The following is an 18,020-nucleotide window of genomic DNA, read 5'->3' as shown; positions in this document are numbered from 1 at the left end:
AAAAGTAGGGCGTCGTAGAGTACGACCGGCGAATATCAGCTTCACGTTGCTAGTGGATGTCCTAACAGCCTGAGAGCTCCATTATTTGCCAACCGAATGGTAGTTCCAGTAGGGCGCAAAGCACTCCAGGTGTTAAAGTTGTCCAAGATGACCAGGACACTCTGGGTTTTCTTTTGAAGGACTATCGAAGGGAGTGAAAAAAAAAACATTTTCAGCCAACCAGAAAGTCCCACTGGAGCACCAAGTGATCCAGGTGTCAAAGAAGGTCCAAAGTGCCAGGACCCTCTGGATTTTCTTATGAAAAACTATCGGAGGGAGTAAAAAAAATCATTTTCAACCAACCAGGAAGTCCCCCTGGAGCACCAAGTGATCCAGGTGTTTGAGTGGTCCAAGGCGCCAGATGGGAGCGAAAAAAAAAAAAGTCGCAAGAATAAAAGCACCCTAATGTTTATATATATTTTTACAAACATAAAACTAATGATTTCATGCTATAAAATGCTTTTTTTTTAAATCTCGATACGATTATTATTCATGAAGTAACAGTTTTGCAAAAATCACTAAAAAATTTCTAAAATTTTTTTTTTCCTTTAATTTTTGGTATGAGTGTGTTTTTTAAATTATTTATGTATAATAATATCGAAATTTTTAAAATATTGAAATTATAAGTTTATATATAAAACGAGAATATAATTTGAGATGTAATATCATATGTATACCATTACATATATTATAAACTATATGGATTATAATAATATTGAAATTATACATTAATTTATAAGATGAAACATATATTTTACGTTATAAATTAATATATAAAGCGGTCATATAATTATTGATACAATATCACATGTGTATAATCACATATATTATTAATGATATGGATTATTATAATATTAAACGTATACATTATTATATATGATAAATCATATATTAATAATTTTGCCGCTATATATGTTTAGTTATTTACCATATATTTTTTTATATATTATCGACAGTATATGGTTTTTTCATATGGGCGGATATTCCATACATTATTGCTCTGACCTAAGTCAGAACTCATTTGAATCTTGATTTTAATCACTGCCATTGATTTAATCGAGCGATGACATTGATTTCTGCCTTAACACATTTATTTCAGAGAATATATAATCGATAATAAAAATGTAAAAGCCGCGCTTCGAGCTTCATTAATGATTTTCGACTCTTAACATTTCAAACTATAGCATAAAACGTGAGTTGTTAGAGCTTGGAAAGCTCATAAAAAAAATGGTTCCATGTAATAGCACTTGGACAGCTCGAAAATATATATTCACGATGATGTTTTCAAGCTCCTTGAGCTCGAAAACAGCAGGAAATTTCGGGCTGGCCCGCAGGGTCACCCGACGCCCGGATTTTTTTTTATGGTTTATCGTCAAAAAAAAAAATCCAAACATTATTAGACGTCTGCTAACTACAGTATCAGTAATTATCTTTATTAAATAAATGAATGTTAATTTTGAAAGAGTTTTGGACAAAGGATATGAGTTGAGGTATTTATGAAACTTGAGTTAGTTTTTACGTGTAAAATATTTGGTGGCCCTGAAAAGGGCCGTTTTCAACTCAAAGTTTGGGAACTTGAGTATCTATTTATCTGTATCGTCACCTAGAAAAACAGTCAGCTTTATCTGTAAAATTAGATTTCCGTCCACCAGTAGACGTAACAAGTCGGGGTCACTTCGTTTGAAGAAACCCCCGAGGTATATGTAATTGTCGTAGTCGTTGAACGGTTGTATTTTCGCAGGCAGTCTCAGTAGGTTACCTTCCTCATCCACCACACAGCATTCGAGCTCAAAGCTGATTTCAGAATGCTCCGATTTCAATGGAAGGATCCCCAAAGTGATCCAGTGTTCGTCTTCTTCGTCGTGGCTAACCTCTACTTTGAAGCTCCAAACGTCGTTGACCTGGAGACCTGAGGGAAACTCTATAAATATCGGAGTAACTGTCCCAGCATCGTTGATGAAGAGGTGTTCGTCGAAGTACTCCAGTTCAACAGAGTATACAGTTGTGTACGTTGAAATTTGGAAGTTACAGTCCATAATGTGTCAATAAATGATGAATGTAACTTGCGAGGCGTACAGCGCAACGTTTCGAGCGTAATGACTGCTACTGACCGTGTGACGTATATATATATATAAAAACTTTGACTACCCCCTCCACTAAATTTTAACCAATTACCAAAGAGGTAAATTTTACCCCCACTCCTTGAAAAGGACCAATCATGACGATATTGATTTTCTCTCTCCATTCTAAAGTTTTACTAGTTAAAATCGAGAAATTGCATCACTATGAAAAATGATCAATGTAAGTAGACTTCTTATAATAAATCAAATTTGCACTGGAATATCTAAATCTAGCAAAAATTTTTCCAAACTTCATCAATTTGACCCCGTCTGATTTTAATGACTGGATTAAATTAATAAAAGGAAAATTATTTACTGATTAAAAATTGAAGTGAAATAGCATTTGGTGGAATCTTTTGACAAATATTTTATTTACAAAATTACTAAAATCCCTATATCACGTGAACGGAGAACTTCAGCCACTTTACTAAGATGGCCTTTTTCGTAGCGAATAAAATTTTCTAAAAAATCGTTATTTGCAGTTTTTCTGTAAATTTCGTTACTTAGTTAATATCAACTAAAAACTTGAATTATTTTCAGAACCAATACAGAAAAAACAATTAGAGTCCGAGTAAAACTATTAAGGAGACTTTTGAAGAGTATCAAATTGCCTAACAAATGCCGTAAACGGCGACCCGATAACTTGTAATGCGGCTGACTTATAGAGAATTAAAAAAAAATCCCAACTTTCCTATGTATTTTTAATGGGAAAACTTCAAAATCAAATATAAAGTACTTAAAATTAAAATTAAGGGTTAAAATTTGCGAGGAATTTTATTTTTCCATATCTATAACAATATTTTCAAGTGGTAGTAAAAAAAAAAAGTCGTTCGAAACGAATCACCCTAATATACATGTATATGTATATCCTTATACATATACCCTAATAGCCACTTTAGCTTGAAATTGCCAGTAATTTGATATTAAAATTGCCTGGAATTTGCTGCCCGAATTTGTCGACAATTTGACAACAAAAGTTAAAAAGAAAAATTTGCGGTTAATTTTTGCTCAATTTAAAGGTAAATTTTTACTATAAAAAATTTCAGAAATGTTCATTCCTACCGTTTCAGAAGGTAGGCAAATTTATTCATAAAATTGTCTACAGTTGTAAGGGTAAAACAATACTGTACAATTTTTAAGTCAAATTAACAATAAATTGATGTAAAAATTTGCCTAAAAATTGACGACAACTTTTTCTAGTCAACTTTTCATGTGAATTTGCTTTCTGATTCGGGTGGTAAATTTACGTCAAATTGTTTTAATAATTCTATGCAAATTGTTGTCCAAAACAGAAAAGTCCGAAGTTGACGGATATTTGAAGAATAATTCGAGGAAATCTTTGTAAGTAAACTTTCGCTAGAGCAAGCTGTGCTATTAGGGTAGTTCGGCTAAAGACAGCCAACGACAACATATGTATCTGTCATCGCGCTAAATATTATACCATTTGATGCCAGCGAATAAATAGGTTAAGAAAAATGTTTATTATACTGAGAAATGCAAGCTTTGAAATGAGTAATTCTATTATTAGACCAAGTATGAAATATACTTTGACTTAAGAATTTCTTTCTCAATTCAAGATTGACAATTCAAGAAATTATTTTACTTCGTTCAAAAAATTTCCGGTTTTCATTTCGCCTGCTGAAAAATATCTTAGTTAATGGAAAATTTTCTTGAGTCTTGTAACAATGTAATAATCGTTACTATACAATACTATAGTTTTTAATATTTGAATAAAACAAACGATAACAGATATGTGCAAAGAACTTAATTCTACTTGAGGTCTACCGGCCAGTGATCGCCCCCAGAGCTTGGAAAAAAAATCAACTTCCATGTCGTTAATTTATTGAAATCTTCTGTTGAGAGACAAAACTCTATCTTTTTCTCTCACTCTCTCTTTTATTAGAAGAAATATATCTTAGATGTTTTTATTAAGCTAACATTTCAAAAAATACAGATTGACAGAAAATGTTATACTCGAATTTCTAAAAATGATTAGTGTTAAGTGGCGCGGACCATGGAGAGAGCGCTATTCCTCCAGTATTAATGCTTTACTTGGAATGATATTATTTATGTCTTTTACTTAAAAAATCAAAGAAAATGTAGCTTTTATTAATAAAAAAACAAACTAATCGGAAAAATAAAATTTTCTTGATTGCTTTATGTACGTATTTCATTTTTTAATACTTTAGATTGTTAATAGAAAGTAAAAAAATCCATATTTTCTTAATAATAATGTAGATAGGGGAGGTTGGGACACGAAGGCATTCTTAAGCCGGTTTTTTTTTTTGTGGTTTTTAACCATCAAATTCGTTTACTTTCCGTCTATTTCAGAAAAATCATCGGTCAAAATTGTGCAAAAAAACGAAAAAAAAATTTTTCGTTTTTAGTTGATATTAACTAAGTAACGAAATTTACAGAAAAACTGCAAATAACGATTTTTTAGAAAATTTTATTCGCTACGAAAAAGGCCCTCTTAGTAAAGTGGCTGAAGTTCTCCGTTCACGTGATATAGGGATTTTAGTAATTTTGTAAATAAAATATTTGTCAAAAGATTCCACCAAATGCTATTTCACTTCAATTTTTAATCAGTAAATAATTTTCCTTTTATTAATTTAATCCAGTCATTAAAATCAGACGGGGTCAAATTGATGAAGTTTGGAAAAATTTTTGCTAGATTTAGATATTCCAGTGCAAATTTGATTTATTATAAGAAGTCTACTTACATTGATCATTTTTCATAGTGATGCAATTTCTCGATTTTAACTAGTAAAACTTTAGAATGGAGAGAGAAAATCAATATCGTCATGATTGGTCCTTTTCAAGGAGTGGGGGTAAAATTTACCTCTTTGGTAATTGGTTAAAATTTAGTGGAGGGGGTAGTCAAAGTTTTTATATATATATATACGTCACACGGTCAGTAGCAGTCATTACGCTCGAAACGTTGCGCTGTACGCCTCGCAAGTTACATTCATCATTTATTGACACATTATGGACTGTAACTTCCAAATTTCAACGTACACAACTGTATACTCTGTTGAACTGGAGTACTTCGACGAACACCTCTTCATCAACGATGCTGGGACAGTTACTCCGATATTTATAGAGTTTCCCTCAGGTCTCCAGGTCAACGACGTTTGGAGCTTCAAAGTAGAGGTTAGCCACGACGAAGAAGACGAACACTGGATCACTTTGGGGATCCTTCCATTGAAATCGGAGCATTCTGAAATCAGCTTTGAGCTCGAATGCTGTGTGGTGGATGAGGAAGGTAACCTACTGAGACTGCCTGCGAAAATACAACCGTTCAACGACTACGACAATTACATATACCTCGGGGGTTTCTTCAAACGAAGTGACCCCGACTTGTTACGTCTACTGGTGGACGGAAATCTAATTTTACAGATAAAGCTGACTGTTTTTCTAGGTGACGATACAGATAAATAGATACTCAAGTTCCCAAACTTTGAGTTGAAAACGGCCCTTTTCAGGGCCACCAAATATTTTACACGTAAAAACTAACTCAAGTTTCATAAATACCTCAACTCATATCCTTTGTCCAAAACTCTTTCAAAATTAACATTCATTTATTTAATAAAGATAATTACTGATACTGTAGTTAGCAGACGTCTAATAATGTTTGGATTTTTTTTTTTGACGATAAACCATAAAAAAAAATCCGGGCGTCGGGTGACCCTGCGGGCCAGCCCGAAATTTCCTGCTGTTTTCGAGCTCAAGGAGCTTGAAAACATCATCGTGAATATATATTTTCGAGCTGTCCAAGTGCTATTACATGGAACCATTTTTTTTATGAGCTTTCCAAGCTCTAACAACTCACGTTTTATGCTATAGTTTGAAATGTTAAGAGTCGAAAATCATTAATGAAGCTCGAAGCGCGGCTTTTACATTTTTATTATCGATTATATATTCTCTGAAATAAATGTGTTAAGGCAGAAATCAATGTCATCGCTCGATTAAATCAATGGCAGTGATTAAAATCAAGATTCAAATGAGTTCTGACTTAGGTCAGAGCAATAATGTATGGAATATCCGCCCATATGAAAAAACCATATACTGTCGATAATATATAAAAAAATATATGGTAAATAACTAAACATATATAGCGGCAAAATTATTAATATATGATTTATCATATATAATAATGTATACGTTTAATATTATAATAATCCATATCATTAATAATATATGTGATTATACACATGTGATATTGTATCAATAATTATATGACCGCTTTATATATTAATTTATAACGTAAAATATATGTTTCATCTTATAAATTAATGTATAATTTCAATATTATTATAATCCATATAGTTTATAATATATGTAATGGTATACATATGATATTACATCTCAAATTATATTCTCGTTTTATATATAAACTTATAATTTCAATATTTTAAAAATTTCGATATTATTATACATAAATAATTTAAAAAACACACTCATACCAAAAATTAAAGGAAAAAAAAAATTTTAGAAATTTTTTAGTGATTTTTGCAAAACTGTTACTTCATGAATAATAATCGTATCGAGATTTAAAAAAAAAGCATTTTATAGCATGAAATCATTAGTTTTATGTTTGTAAAAATATATATAAACATTAGGGTGCTTTTATTCTTGCGACTTTTTTTTTTTTCGCTCCCATCCCGAAATTTTGTTGGAAATACCCCCCAAAAAATTCCCTGAGAGTTTGAGCCCTTAATATCAATATTAAGTACTCGACCACAGCGTGTGAAGATTTCCAATTTAAAATACACGTAAACTTGGGTTTATTTTTTTTAAACTTCTATAACTCCGCGGCATTTTATGATATCATCTCGCCCAAATGGTCGCGAAGTCGTAACTCGTACAGGTGGGGTAGTACGGACCGCTAAACTGAATTTTTTCATAGGATTCTTGTTTTTTCTCTTAACAACAAAACCTACAGAAAAAATGCAAATGACAACTTTATAGGAAATTTAATTTCCTACAAAAAAGGTCTTTAGCACTGAATCACTTAGATTGATACTTTTTAAGATATTCATTATTGAAGTTTACGCAGCATTGAATTCCCATAAAATGTCGAATCAAATCTTAGAAAATATTGATTTTTTATTCGACTAATATCTCAGAAAATATCGATCTAAGTGATACGGTGCTAAGGACCTTTTTTGTAGGAAATTGAATTTCCTATAAAATTATCATTTGCATTTTTTCTGTAGGTTTTGTTGTTGAGAGAAAAAACAAGAATCCTATGAAAATATTCAGTTTAGCGGTCCGTACTACCCCACCTGTACGAGTTACGACTTCGCGACCATGACTACTTTTGTAGAGCATTTAATTCTGAGAAAATCGCGACTTTAGGCGAGATGATATCATAAAATGCCGCGGAGTTATAGAAGTTTAAAAAAAATAAACCCAAGTTTACGTGTATTTTAAATTGGAAATCTTCACACGCTGTGGTCGAGAACTTAATATTAATATTAAGGGCTCAAACTCTCAGGGAATTTTTTGGGGGGTATTTCCAACAAAATTTCCGGATGGGAGCGAAAAAAAAAAAGTCGCAAAAATAAAAGCATCGGCGCGTTTTCTTGAATCCTAGAGCTGATGAACTTTTATACAATTTCATTACCCGTGTAGAAAAGTTCGGGAATTCCGGCGGTTAGTCGGCAGAATTCCTAAAGAATTCATATTTGTGTCAAAATAGGACTTCCAGATGAATTCCGGATGAAAACTAGAAATGCAATTTTATCGTAACGGATGGTGAGAACTTCAGTCAAAAAAAGGAATATCAGTTGAACGTACATAATTGCAAAAAGATGCAGTTAAGAAAAATAATGTAGGATTTCCCAGATAAAAAGAAAGGTTTAATCTGGGAAAAATTATTGTCAAGAGTAACCGATAGGAAATTGTCGATTCAGTGTCTTGCAGGTAATAATTCATCGAAATTCGATCGTTGTTTGAATGAATTGACAGATATTTAATTTATACCGATGCCCTAAAATTTTTTTTCGAACACCGGATATATTCTGGAGGAATTCTTATAAAGTTCCGGTGAAATTTCAGCTGATTTATAGCGGAAAATTACATGAATATTCAGTGATTTATTCTTAAAGTGGATAATTTTAATTTTTAATTCAGTCTACTGCCAATAATTTCACCGGAGCTTTATAAAAATTCCTCCAGAATATATCCGGTGTTCGAAAGAAATTTTAGGGCATCGGTATAAATTAAATACCTGTCAATTCATTTAAACGACGATCGAATTCCGATGAATTATTACCTGCAAGACACTAAATCGACAATTTCCTATCGGTTACTCTTGACAATAATTTTTCCCAGATTAAACCTTTCTTTTTATCTGGGAAATCCTACATTATTTTTCTTAACTGCATCTTTTTTCAATTATGTACGTTCAGCTGATAATCCTTTTTTTGACTGAAATTCTCACCATCCGTTACGATAAAATTGCATTTCTAGTTTTCATCCGGAATTCATCTGGAAGTCCTATTTTGACACAAATATGAATTCTTTAGGAATTCTGCCGACTAACCGCCTGAATTCCCGAACTTTTTTACACGGGTAAATTATATAAATTTTTATACAATCTTATACAGTTTCACAAAGTAAGATCTTGTAGTGAGGGAAGTAATAATTAAATGAAATTTGATATAATTGTATGAAATTGTATAAAATTATATAATATTTCATAAAACTTTAGAGAATTTGATGTCACTATTGCATCTAGTGTGGGGTAGCATTTTGCTAAAATTGATAAAATTTCACACGATTTGATAAAGTTTATTAAAAATGATTATAAAAATTGTTAGAAATTCAAAGTAAATAGACAAAATTTTCAATGGCCATAAAAGAAAAATTTTATTTTTGCAGATAAAATATGGTGATTAACAAAATGAAAATTATATTATAAAAAACATAATTGATTACCTGAATATACACAGGGTACCCCTAAAAAATGTAGAAAAAAAAAACAAAATTCTGAATATTGAATAAGTTTGATTTTATTAAAATTTTTTGTAAGTTATTTACTTTGAGAAAAATTATATTTTACACAATTATTGGATGCAAAGGAAGATAATCAAGTTTTTAATAGTTTTTATGATAATACAATAGTCTTTAACATTTTTCGACGAGCACTCGATTCTTGAAAGAGTTAAACGGAAAAAATTCAAAATAATGCTTAATTATATTTACAAAAGTAATTTTGGGATAGTTATAAAAGATTTAAAAAAAAAAAAATTTTTTTATAAAATTTTAGAAGTACCTCGTTTTACCTATCCCACCATCCTTTTCTCTTACATATTTATATATATATATATATATATATATATATACATATATATATATTACATAATGTGATAATTTTAATTTAATGTTTTTAAACTTTTATTTTGTCAACTAGCAATTTAAATTAAATCGTCGTTACTCAAGAAAAAGTTCAAAGGTTTCGCCATTAATTAAAAAATTTAATTCATTAAAAATCAATAAATTTAATTAATTTCAAAATTCTATGTCCATTAAACAGTCGATAGTTAAATTATTTAAATTTATTTTTTATATATAATTATAAATTAATACTATGACATATGGCTGATAAGAATTCATGAATATAGCAACGAATTTATCTAAGCTTTAAGTGACCAATAGACGAGCGGAGCAGACTACGATTCTCCAATAACGAAAATTAAGCAGCATCGAGGTTGGACATTAATTGGATGGGTGACACGTCCCGGAACAAAAAATCATTTTATAAAACTTTATAAAATTTTATAAAATTTTACAAAATTTAATAAAACTTTATACTGAAAATGACCTGGTAAAATTTTATGAAATTTTATAAATTTTTATAAAACTTAATAAAATTTTATAAAACTTTATAAAATTTGAAATAAAAAATTATTTGCCATCGGGTCAGCCTGACGAGTTCCTGATCAGGACCTCATCAGGATATCCTTATTCAAATAAAAAGTTATTTGTCATCAGGTCAACCTGACGAGTTCCTGATCTGGACCGTATCTGGATATCCTTATTTAAAAAAAAGTTATCCCATTCTTTCAAATATTTCATTTACAGGCTGAAAATTTAAAAAAGTACAAAAGAATATTATATAAATATCAATCATTGTACCACAGATTTTTTACTACTTTATCAGTTATTCTTTGGCATCATAATCAATATTATGTTTAAACTTGTGGAATGAAATGGACCATAAAAAAAAAATTGTAACAAAATAATTAACTTGACGGAAAATGGAAAAATTAAAATTTTTTCGTTACAATTTTTTTTTCGAGTAGTCCATTTTGCCCCACATATCACATATTGACCTGAACTATAATAAAAATATTATAGAGGTCATAACTTGACAGAAAATAAAAAAATTTTTTTTTTAATTTTTTGGGAAAGAGGCCCTTCGTTCCGCAGCAAAAAAAATTTTTTTTTCGATTTTTTGCACAATATTGACTGATGATTTTTCTGAAATAGACGGAAAGTAAACGAATTTGATGGTTAAAAGCCACAAAAAAAAAACCGGCTTAAGAAAGCCTTCGTGTCCCAACCTCCCCTATCTACATTATTATTAAGAAAATATGGATTTTTTTACTTTTTATTAACAATCTAAAGCATTAAAAAATGAAATACGTACATAAAGCAATCAAGAAAATTTTATTTTTCCGAATATTTTGTTTTTTTATTAATAAAAGCTACATTTTCTTTGATTTTTTAAGTGAAAGACATAAATAATATCATTCCAAGTAAAGCATTAATACCGTCAGTTGAATAATCAAAAACTTGTTCATTTGGTGCAACGAAGGAAAATTCTCTTGAGTCTTATAACAGTGTTATAATCGTTACTATATAATACTATAGTTTTTAATATTTAAATAAAACGAACGATAACAGATAAGTGCAAAAAATTGTATTCTACTTAAGGTCTACCGACCAGTGATCGCCACCAGAGCTTGGGAAAAAAAATCAACTTACATGTCGCTAATCTAGTGAAATCTTCTGTTGAGATATGAAACTCTCTCTTTCTCTCTTACTCTTTTATTAGGAGAAATATATATTACATATCTTTATTATGCTGGCATTTAAAAAATACAGATGAATAGAAAATTATATACTCAGATTTCAGATTTCAAAGATTTTATTGATTTAATTTATTACATACAGATTGTAGCGTATATCCATACAGTATTATTTATTTATTTTGTACCCTGCCCTTAGGCTTACACAATTTTGAATAGTTAAATTAAATTTTTTGTTGTGATATGTTGTTATCGTAATTTATTAAAGAGTGGGAAAAAAAAACGAGAAAAACCCAATTAGAAATTTTCATTCAGATAAAAAAAGATAAAAATATGAAATGTTTATATGTTATTCATTACGATATGTTGTGGTAATTTATATTTACAGTAGTCGTTGATTTCTGTTAGTTTACAGACGTTTGATAATATCTTTAAGTTTAATTTTTCATTATAAAATTTCAATGAGTGTATTTTAATGATTTCATTAATGTATTTAATGTTTAAATTATTGTGTAGGTCTTTAGTACGCTTATCGTATTGTGCATTACTAATCATACGCAGTATTTTATTTTGAATAATTTGCAGTCTGTGATAATTTGAATAGCATGTATTACTCCAGACTGGACATGCGTACAAGATAATAGGTAATATACACATTTTATATATAATTAATTTATTATATTGACTTAGAGCATTGTTTCGGCAAATAAGTGGATACAGTAACGATACCGCTGAGTTGGCCTTGCGAGCGACTGACTTAATGTGGTTTGAGAAAGTTAATTTAGGGTCAAGTGTGAGGCCTAAATATTTTGCTTCGGTGGATTGTGTTAATTGTTGACCATACATAGTTATTTGAGTCTTGATGGCTTTTTGTTTGTGGGAGAATATGATGATTTGAGTTTTATCTATGTTGATTTTGATTTTCCATTTAGCATAATAACTCTCAAGTAGATATATGTGATTTTGCAGGTATTTAAGAGCCATATCCTTACTAAACGATGATGTATAGATTGTGGTATCATCTGCGAATAGAGCTAAGTTTGATTTTTGATATTTAGGGATATCGTTGATGTATATGAGAAATAGGATAGGACCTAGGATCGAGCCCTGAGGAACTCCTGCGGCTATATTTCTCGTAGAACTACGGCCATCTCCAACTACTACAGAAAATCTTCGATTTTTTAGATAGCTATCTATCCATTTGATTATGTACATAGGTACGTTTAATATGTTTAGTTTATAGATTAGTGCTTTTCTCCAGACGGTATCAAATGCTTTTTCAATATCTAACAAAAGTAAGGCGGTGCTTCTATTTTTATTAAATTCAGTACTGATATGGTCAGTTAGTCTGACTAATTGTTGTGTAGTAAAATGTTTAGGTCTGAAGCCGAATTGTTCTGGTATTAAGATGTCATTTTTAATTAAGTATGATTTAATACGATTATTAATAATTATTTCGAAGACTTTTCCCAGTGTAGCTAGGAGACTAATTGGCCGATAGTTCTGCGGGAACTGTTTATCTTTTCCGGGTTTATGGAATGCTAGGATTTTGGCCTCCTTCCATGAGTCTGGAAAATATGATTGTTTTATTGATGCATTGTATATATGAATTACTTGAACGATAGCTTTTTTTGGAAGATTTTTCAAAATTAAGTTTTGTAAGCCATCAAAACCAGGGGCTTTTTTATTTTTTGTTTCATTTATAGCCTTATATATTTCAGTAGATGATATGTGAGTCAGCTCAGCGGTACTAAAATGTTATACTCGAATTTCTAAAAATGATTAGTGTTAAGTGGCGCGGACCATGGAGAGAGCGCTATTCCTCTCCAGTACTTCAAGTCGTCTCACTGGACAAAACGGCTGTCGATATTTTTCGATTAGAATGATGAGAGTCGATCATCACGGTCATAGTGGTTAAATCAATAGTCATCAGTAGGTATTTTCGCTGGTTTTAATATAAATTCTGTTGAGATATCGAATTTTCATTTTGTTGCACCAGATGAACAAGTTTTCGATTATTCAACTGACGGTATTAATGTCTTTCACTTAAAAAATTTCAAAGAAAATGTAGCTTTTATTCATAAAAAAACAAAATAATCGGGAAAATAAAATTTTCTTGATTGCTTTATGTACGTATTTCATTTTTTAATGCTTTAGATTGTTAATAAAAAGTAAAAAAATCCATATTTTCTTAATAATAATGTAGATAGGGGAGGTTGGGACACGAAGGCTTTCTTAAGCCGGTTTTTTTTTGTGGCTTTTAACCATCAAATTCGTTTACTTTCCGTCTATTTTAGAAAAATCATCAGTCAAAATTGTATAAAAAAACGACAAAAAAATTTTTTCGTTTTTAGTTGATATTAACTAAGTAGCGAAATTTACAGAAAACTGCAAATAACGATTTTTTAGAAAATTTTATTCGCTACGAAAAAGGTCCTCTTAGTAAAGTGGCTGAAGTTCTCCGTTCACGTGATATAGGGATTTGAGTAATTTTGTAAATAAAATATTTGTCAAAAGATTCCACCAAATGCTATTTCACTTCAATTTTTAATCAGTAAATAATTTTCCTTTTATTAATTTAATCCAGTCATTAAAATCAGACGGGGTCAAATTGATGAAGTTTGGAAAAATTTTTGCTAGATTTATGTGCCAGTACAAATTTGATTTATTATAAGAAGTCTACTTACATTGATCATTTTTCATAGTGATGCAATTTCTCGATTTTGATTATCTTTTTTTTACCTCCATCGCGATCAGGTGCCCCAGCTAAAAAGCGACTGACCTGCGTTATTACAGCAAGTTTTCCTTTGCTGTCTTTGTACTTTAATATCAAGAAATCTAATGAAAAAAAAAAACAAAAAAAAAAAAACCGTTGTTACTGATTATCATAGAAGTAAAATAATTTTTTTGAATTTTCGTCAAACTTACCGTTCAGACATTTAAAGCTCAGTTTCCTGAAAACTTTTTTTCCCTTGCCCATGACTCTTTCTTCCAGTACCACTATAGATAAATGGATATCTTTTTTGATTAATTTTTTAATAATCGTTTGTATATCCTGTATATATGTATTAGAGCCAATAGTTAGCATGTGAAATATCTCTTTCTGTAAAAAAAAAATAATTTGTTAAGTTGACAAACATATATATATGGGACTCATGCCCATACTGATATTGTCCATCCCGCTAAACAGACATGTAAACTACGCAAAGATTTTTGTACTATACAGTATAGTAGATAACGCTATACTCATGGTACTGGCTGCAATACTATAATAATAGTATGGCGATAAACACCATACATTTCTTTCCGTGTAGTAGTAATAGTGGGTAAAATGACAGTAGTAGGGGAACTAGGAAAGCTGTGATTGGCTCGCTGGTACCGAAACATGGTTATTGCCCGAGTCGTTTGAGGTGGACACTTTTATTTATTCCGGCTACGATCATTGAACAAGCAACATCTAACTACAATGGACGTTTACAACGAGGTGGTCGACTGGGCAATGGAAAATGCATTCACATAGATGAATTCGATTTTTTCGATATTTTTTCTCTTTATCATCTTGACAATTGATTTTCTAAATATCAATACCATTGTGAGGATGATAAGAAGGAAAAATATCAACAACAAAAAAATTTAAAAAAAATTAATTTTCTTGAAAAAAAAAATTTTTTTTCGTAATATTTTTCAATAATTAATGCATTTGGTCAACAAAGTAGGGTTTGTTATTAAAAAAAAAAAAACCCTGTGAAATTGAAAAAATGATTAAAAACCGAAGAATCGCTCGATATAACTCAGGTAACAACTCTACATCGGTACCAGCGAGCCAATCACAGCTTTGGAGTAGTAATAGTGGGTAAAATGACAGTAGTAGGGGAACTAGGAAAGCTGTGATTAGCTCGCTGGTACCGAAACATGGTTATTGCCCGAGTCGTTTGTGGTGGACACTTTTATTTATTCCGGCTACGATCATTGAACAAGCAACATCTAACTACAATGGACGTTTACAACGAGGTGGTCGACTGAGTAATGGAAAATGCATTCACTTGGATGAATTTGATTTTGTCGAAACTTTTTTTTTCGATATTTTTCCTCCTTTGTTTTATATATTTAACTCATTGCGAAACTTTTCTATCCCTTAATAATGCTTCTAATAAAAGATTTATTTGCTTCACAACATTATTTAAGGAATTTTTAACGACAAAAAAATTGTTTCGATAAAAAAAAAAAAAAAAATTTTTGGTAGCTCGATAAATTTATTTGCTTACTTGAAGAAATTCATTTCTTGGTTGGAAAATTTTTTGTTGCTTGCGACAAAAAATAAATTTCTTGGCCCAAGAAAGTTTGTTTTTGGTTGAAAAAATTATTTCTCATAGTTCAAAAACTTTCTTGTTTTAGGTCAATACATTTTTTCTTGACTCAAAAATGTAACAATCTTCAATTGCCAAGAAAAAAATTTTGCGAATTAAAAAAAAATGTTCTCGAACATTTGATAGAATCTCGACACCTGATAGAATTTTAAATTTCGGAGTAATAATAATAATTTCCCGATTTTTTCGAAAATCATTGATTTTCTTAGCGTGAAGTTAAAATTATTTTTTTTTTTCAATTTTTAACTCGAGTTTCTGACTCCAAAACATATGCATTTGAAGTAGAAGAATATCTAAAAAATAATAGAAATTACTTGTAAGTAATTTACGTTTAAACAATTTGGTGGCCCTGAAAAGGGCCGTTGTGAACTCAAGTTCTTAACTTGACAATATAACGCTTAGACGTCAATTTTCTTTGCAAACAAAATCTCGAACACATGTTGGAGATTTTGAGCCATAACGACAATTTTATCTTCATCATTAAAACAACGGTAGCAGTTGGTAAAAATCAACCGTACGTCGTTGACGAATCCATCGATCGACTTGTACTGCCGTTGGTCGAGCTTCCGGAATACGGTCGTCAGATCCATGGGAACTTTCACAATGTCCTTGTAATTATCAGGACCCCAACATTTAAAATTGAACTCCCTGTAAAATGGCCACCCATATGATTCATGCCACGGAGACAACAGCTCTTGAATTATCTCGCAGCAAGTTATAAATACTTCTTCGCAAAGTTCTTGAACTTCTTTACTGTCCTTTACCATGTTGAAAATACTGATGAATCAACTTTAAGATGATTGATCGCTGGACACTTCAATCTCTACGTCTGATAGAGTGACTGATAGATTCTAGCTAATGCCAACCAAATCAGTCAACTTCATGAGGTCTAGATCGGTACCAGCGAGCCAATCACAGTTAAGCATGAGTAGGAGAGATGGCAGCTCGTATTTCATAAGTTATCAACAAATCAACTTCCAATCAGATCGAATGAGACATGAGCTGCCACCTCTTCTACTCATGCTTAGCTGTGATTGGCTTGTCAGTACCAATCTAGACCTCATGAAGTTGACTGATTTGGTTGATATGTCTCATGCATCTGTTCATCATTGACAAAGTTTTCATAGACGTAATAGTCTAGTCGAGAAGTCGATTTCCTGCACAAAAAAAAACGATTGACAATAATTGTAGTTCAACTTGTAATTATTCATGTTATGTTCAATAACTGATGTCGTTTCAGTTAGTAAAATTATGATTTTAATGTTTAAACTGCTATAATAAACAGTTAACCGTTGAAATATACTGCTTGACTATTTAAAATTACTACTTGAACCCTAAAAAACTACAAGACACTTGCCAAAAAAATGCTTATGAAATAATAATTTTATTATCTTTATAACTTAATTCTAGTAATTTTATTTGCTATCAGTATTTTATTGAAAAGCATCAAAATTTATGTATCGTTAAACATAAAGTAGTAATTATTGATAATATTAGATATTTATTACTGTTATTACTTTTATATAATTAATACAAATCTAGTGTATAAGTTAAGTACACTATACATTTGTGATCAAGCGAACAATAATTTTTTGTTAATACGACTAGAAGTTTATGTTTTTAGTATCTATAACTTTTATTCTATTCTAATTTTATATTTAAATTATCTAGTATAATTAAAATCAATGAATGAAAACAAATTAGTCTTGTTGTCTAGTATTATATTTATGACTGTCAATATGATATCATTAATAAAATTATTATATTGAGTCATTTATGTATAATAAAAAAATCCAAAGATGTTTGATCATTTGAGCTATGACTTATACATTTTTTTGATTTTGCCAAAAATCTAGACGGCTAATTTTTTTAACAGTTTTTTGTTAGTAACAATTGTAATTTTCTTTTGAAAAATAAATCTAAAAAACGATTTTTTCTGGACGGCATTCTGGATCGTTTAAGCTATCAACCATATTTTTAGGAGACTTGTAACTATTTTTCGCAGGTTTTTATCTTCTCGACTAGACTATTATGAGTAATGATCTTATCAGAACATTTCCAGGTAATTTGTCCTTTAAAATAATCACATTTGTCATTATCGTTGAATATAAAAATACTCATTAGAGTCTAGACGATGGAGATAATGAACTGGGAATTTTCACACATTAGACTGACTACTTAAAATTATCAACAAGGTCGAATTATTTAAAAGTATTCAATGTTAATTAACTTCTTTGAGGACCGGGACAAAATAGGGCTTGACGCCCATACTGCCATGGACTCATACGCCATGATTATTGTGAATGTTACCATTCCCGTATGGTCGAATCATCTATACATGCAATTTTTGAACGAATGGAATAATCCTTGCTACCATACAGTATGGTGGAATCGACCATACAGCATAGTGGTATCCGCGAAAAATTTCTTTCCGTGTAAGCGCATAAAAAATT

This window comes from Microplitis mediator, chromosome 6 (genome assembly GCF_029852145.1).
Source record: "Microplitis mediator isolate UGA2020A chromosome 6, iyMicMedi2.1, whole genome shotgun sequence".
NCBI classification, from domain to species: domain Eukaryota; kingdom Metazoa; phylum Arthropoda; class Insecta; order Hymenoptera; family Braconidae; genus Microplitis; species Microplitis mediator.
This window is presented reverse-complemented; position numbering follows the sequence as displayed.